We start from the raw sequence: 6,240 nt of genomic DNA, 5'->3' as shown, positions 1-6,240 counted from the left end.
TTCTGAGACAAGGTCTGGATAGGTACCTTGAACTTGAAGTCTCCCTGCCTCTGCTTCCCCAAGTGCTGCACCTACACACTTCTTACTGCAGTTTCCCAGCAGGAGGCAGTTTAACTATTTCTCATGGTTATCTTTCACGTCTAAATATTTGTTTATACATCTACTTCTGATTTAGCAATCTATGCTTTTGAGGTACTGGGATTTGAATTGAGGACCCCTGCACTTGGTATCCTTCTTGCTTTATTTTTCAGATGAGGACTTGTGTTCTTTGTCCAGGTTAACCTTGAACCTATATCCTCCAAATGTAGTAGCTGGGATGATAGAAGTGAGTTGCTGTACCCAGCCTGACTTAGCAGTTTTGGGTAATGTATTTTTCCTACTGCAATTATAATAAAACACCAATTGTGGAATATTTAGGAAATACAATAGCACAAAGAAAGCCAGGCGCAGTGGCTCACACATGTAATCCTAGCTACTCAGGAGGCTGAGATCCGAGGTTCAAAGCCAGCCTGAGCACAAAAGGACATGAGACTCGTACCTCCAATTAACCTCTAGAAAATGGGAAGTGGGGGGCCAGGAGTTTGGCCTAGTGGTTAAAGTGCTTGCCTAGCATGAATGAAGACCTGGGTTCGAGTCCTTGGTACCACATACATAGAAAAAAGCCAGAAGTGATGCTGGGGCTCAAGTGGTAGAGCTCTAGCCTTGAGAAAGTCCAAGGACAGTGCTCAGGCCCTGAGCTCAAGCCCAGGACTGGCAAAAAAAAAAAAAAAAGAAAATGGGAAGTGGGGCTTGGCTCAAGGGTAGGGTGGTGGCTTTGATGTGAAGAGCTCAGGGACAGTGCCCAGGCCCAGTTCAAGCCCCATGACCCACCAAAAAAAAGAAAAAAATAATTGTTAGCATTCTAAATATTTTGGTAAAGATTGTTTAAAAATCTACATAAATGCTTTTTGTAAAAAGTGAAAGTATTTCCTGAAGTGATGCTATATATGTATAGATATATCTATACATATCTTTAGTTGTTAATACTGTGTCTTTAAGGATTTTTTTTCTGACTTTGGTTTTTCTTTTGATTAGCATGATTAAAAAAAATTGGAAACTATTTAAAGAACTTAATCTTATTAACTTCTTTTTAAAATGTCATTGTAGGATTACCTCTCCAAATTAATAATACAATCTTACATTAAATTGTGCCTTGTGTTTGTACTAGGAATATTTTTTCCTGTGGATATGTTCTTTTGAAAAGATTTGCATTACAGTTAACATGTGATTTTCTGTAATGATCTGCTTTTTTATTGCTGAATATGTATCTTTTTTCTTTTTCTGTTTATATATAAACTCTTATTGCCAGTTTTTAAGGATAAATTCAAAACAAGTGTATATTTTCAAGTTTTTAAATTTTATGCTGTAACATATTATACAAATTTGCTAGCTTAGAATAATAACAAATGTCTGTCTTATACTTTTGTAGGTCAGTAGTCTATAATGCTTCTCAATGGCTACAGCTAAGATATGGACTTTCTTGGGGTTCTGAGGAAGGTGTGTTTCTTCTTTTCCAGGTTAGAAGTGTCCTTAGCTCTCAGGTGAGCTTTTTTTTTTTTTCTGCATCCCTGACACTCTTTCTGCCCATCTTTTCAACATCAGAGGAATTCCTGTGATTATTCTGGGCCCACTGGCTAATCCAGAGTAGTTTATTTTATTGTAAAGTAAGCTGAGGCTGACCTTGTATTGTTACCATGTGTTTGATACTGTTAAAACTGGTATTTGACAGGTTATATGTACTAAATACATTTTCTCCTTACAATGTTTTCAAGTTACAATGTTTACTAGAGTATAACTATCATAAGTTAAGAAATATTTGTATTTATAATATATATCAAAAGGTACAGACAACCCAAGTATCTATTGATAAATTGGGTAAATAAAATGTGGCGTATAAACACAGTGGAATATTATATAGCCTTAACAAGACGGGAAATTCTGAAACATGACTGATGTATACATGGACAAACCTTGAGGACTTTTTTTTTTTTTTTTTTTTTTTTTTTAACCTAGCACAAAGGAGTACAAGACTGATTCCGGTTGGTGAATCTGGAGTAGGAAATTCAGAGACAAAATTGAAAAGTGGTTACCAGGGGCTGAAGAAGTAGATATTAGTTTGTAATAGGACAGAGCTTCAACATAGGAAGAGGAAAAGGTATTGAGGATGAATGGTGATGATGGTATACTAGTGCCATAATTAAAAGGATGGTTGTTAGTATATGGATAAATTGGAACCTCATGTTGATGGTATAAAATCCAGAGTCATACTGATAAACCATTCAGCAGTTCCCCACAAATCAAAACAGTTAACTTGTATGGCCTAACACTTCCACACCTAGTAATATATCTGAGAACAGACACCTTTTCTATACAAAAACGTGTATACCAATATTCCTAGAAGCATTACATTAGTGAAAAAGTAGAAACAACTTGTATCTTAACTGAAGGGTAAATCTAGCCATAGAGAATAGCATTGTTGTAAAAGGAGTTGAGGGGCCGGGAGTTTGGCCTAGTGGTTAAAGTGCTTCCCTAGCATGCATAAAGACCCAGGTTCGAATCCTCGGTACCACATATAGAAAAAAGCTGGAAGTGGTGCTGAGGCTCAAGTGGTAGAGCTCTAGCCTTGAGAAAGTCCAAGGACAGTGCTCAGGCCCTGAGCTCAAGCCCAGGACTGGCCAAAAAAAAAAAAAAAGGAGTTGAGGAGTTGATACTTCCATCCAGGTGGATAATCCTTGAAAATTTTGGGCTGAGTAAAAGAAGCCAGACACAAAATGACATGTACAGTTAAATTTGTATGAGATGTCTGCAGAAAGCAAATCTTGAGTGCTACAAAGAAGGTAGTGGGTTTCCAGGGGGATGGGGAAGAGGCACCCCAGGATTAAGATTACCGAAAATTGGGCACTGATTTTTGATAATGAAAATATTCCGAACTAGATGGTGTTGGAAAATGACTGAGGAACAATACTTGTTTTGCAACTTATGCACTTTCTAAGAGAAAAATCATTTTCTAGATCAACAACCTGAATAACATGCCATGAAATGAATTGGGGATTCTAAAGGAATAAATAAATATTAAATATTTATGGCACAGTCCAATTTTTTTACTTTTGTGTTAAAACATATGAGTTAATTTTAATGGTATACCCATGCACATTAGTCCCATAGAAACGTTTTGCAATCAGTAAAATATTAATAAAACAGGTACTATAAATGGGACAGGAAGGAAGCAGAGAAGAGACAGATGGAACAAACAGCAAAATCTTGGTACTTGGGTGGACAAAGGAATATGTGGAAGTTAATTGTTCAGTTTTCTATTTCTGGGATGTTTAAAGTTGGTCATGTAGACATTTCCTTTGTTCTCTACATCCCCACCCCCCAGACAAACACACACAATGCTTTAATATGTCAGGAAATAGAAAAACTTTCCTTCTCTTCTGAAACAGCTTTGATGCACCAAAACTGCAATTCAGACATGCAGCCGTAGAAAGCTCACCAGAGTCAATGTTCATTGCTCTGTGCAGCACTCTGAGCCTCACCTGTGGTAGTTCAGGAAGACTGGCATATCCATATACCACAGACTAGGTGATTTAAGCAACAGGAATGTGTTTTCTCCATCTGTAAGAAAAAAGTCTTCTGCCATTTCTCTTCCTATGTTTGTGTCTTCTAACATGATCTTTTTCTCCACGTGCCCATCCCTGTGTTGGTTCTGTGTCTCCAAACTCCCTATTTTCGTAAGGATCTCATCTAGATTGAAGAAGGACCTGCCTTACCAGCCTCATTTATACTCCATCACTTTTCAAAGCCCAATCTCCCAATACCTTCAGGCTCCAGCCACTTTCTGAAATATTGCAGGTTATGGATTTCAGTGGGATGCAGTTCAACAAATAACCAACTAAGGGCCTATTGTATAGACTAATCATCAGATGTTAAATGAATGTTCAGCCTAGTAAGTTGTTTTCAGTTTTAGGTTCAGTTTTCATATACAGTGTCCCTGTGTCCTTGTATAACTCATGTCTTTAATATATATGAAATTGTACCAAATTTTGCAAATCATTGTTTCAGTAAACAAAGTACTTTTGCTGCATGTTCATTTTAATGTAGTTTTCGGCACTTGTTATGAGACCAAACCCTTGAGCAGATGCAGATACGTCACCCTAGTATAAGCCTAATTGTAATAATTTGGGAAAATGACTTTGTAACGGCTGATTTTAGGGCCACTTAAAGGAAATTTTTTTTTTGTCGAAAGGTAAGTTCTTACTCTCCTTAAACAAGGCATACTCTCCCTTAATCTTTTGCTTTAATTTCTTCCAAATGTCACAGCTGCTTTCCCTTCTAGTGCATCGAATCAAATATACACTCAAGATGTCTGAGGGTATGAAGTCCATGGATAGAAAATGGGTTTCCATCATTCCCAGTTTTTGATGCTGACTGCTGTGTTGAACAGGTTCTCTGGGCTAAGTGATTAAGAAAGTATTCATCATACTGATACAGCTTGGTGATCTGGGAACAGTCAGTCACTGTGTGTTTGAGGACCTTGAATGCTAGGTACTCATTACTTGCTGAGGATCCAGCACTGAATAAGAGCATAAACATCATTAAGATGAACCAGGTAGTGGTAAATATAATAAGGAAAAGAACTAGGTAGTGGTAAATATAATAAGGAAAAGAACTATAACAAGCCAAGTTCCAAACCCAAAAGTTTACAGTCTCCTAGATCTCTCATGAAGTACAAAGTATAGGTCTCAAAAGTTTTAATACAAAAGCAGATGTGAGTACTGTTGCTTTTCACAACCGGGAAATTAATTTTTGACCCTCCTGGATTCCTTAAAGAAAATTTCCAACATTCAACTGGCTTTATTTTTTCCAAAATAACATGCTTGACCTTGGCCTTTGTTTCTATTGAGTGCTGCAATTCTGAGAACTGATAGTCTTATCTGAAAGAGGGGAAAACGTTCATAGCACTCCTTTATTTTTTTCACAGTAAAATAAAGTCAACAACCCTAGTTACTCATTCTCCTGTTATGCTGTAGGCTGTGGGGAAAGCAACCCCAGACACAGCTATTGAGTGCTTTAAAAATGAAAAAATTTCCCACTTCACTGCATCTCCACTTGAGTAGGTTTTATGTACTCAGAGTACTGTGACAATAGTGTAACAACAAGGTTTTATTTTGATGAAATAATGTTACTAATGTTAAGATGTGATCTATAACAGTACATTTGGATTCCATTCCAAAGTCCCAAGTTTAATGTGCTTAGTTCCCTTTAGGAAAAGTGTGCCCATCCCTGGGTTAAGGGTGTAACAATGTACAAAGATAATGGACACATGCTACACTTCAAACTTGTTTTCAAAATGTGGCCACAGCCTGGAGTGTCAGAACCAGATGGGTGATGATAGAACACAGATCCAGATAGATGGAAGGGCCCCGTTAGGTCTACACAAGCCTGGGCACCAGTGTCCTAAACCTGCCTCAATCACTTCCACCACTATCTGGGAACTGGGAGTTTTCATATATAGGCAGATAATACATAGAATAGATACACCCCCCCATAGGAATGAATATACAGTAGAGATTCTAGTAAGACTAATAGGGGCAGTAGGTTAGAAAAAATCAATTATGTACAATATATTTATATGCAATGTATAAATCCAACTTGAACCCTTGAGCCCCAATGTTTTGTTTTGTTTTGTTTTGTTTTTTAGGTCATGGGGCTTGAATTCTGGGCGTGGGCTCTCTCCCTGAGCTCTTCAGCTCAAGGCTATTGCCCTATTCCTTGAGCCACAGTGCCACTTGCCATTTTCTAGTAGTTAATTGGAGATGAGTTTCATGGTTGAACTGCAATCCTCAGATCTCAGCCTCCTGAGTAGCTAGGATTACAGGTATAAGCCATCGTATCTGGCCCCAAATGTATTTCAGAATTTGAGTTGTTCGTTTTAGAAGGCTAGTAGGGTTTATATACCATATATCATAAATACCCCCAACAAGGTCTGCAGTAGGGCCTTTTAAATTGAGCACATTAAATTAGTAACAATACCTATTCTGATAACCCCACTTTTTCACTCTCCTTTTACATCCAGCAAAAATAAGCAAAAATGTATGCACACATACACACCATCTACAAAGTCATAACAGCTTTGTTTACAATAGTTCCCAGTCAGAAACAAATGAATATCAACATTAGTTTACAAAATTCTAGTGTGTT

This window comes from Megascapheus bottae, chromosome 11 (assembly GCF_031878675.1).
Source record: "Megascapheus bottae isolate mThoBot1 chromosome 11, mThoBot2.hap1, whole genome shotgun sequence".
NCBI classification, from domain to species: Eukaryota; Metazoa; Chordata; class Mammalia; order Rodentia; family Geomyidae; genus Megascapheus; species Megascapheus bottae.
This window is presented reverse-complemented; position numbering follows the sequence as displayed.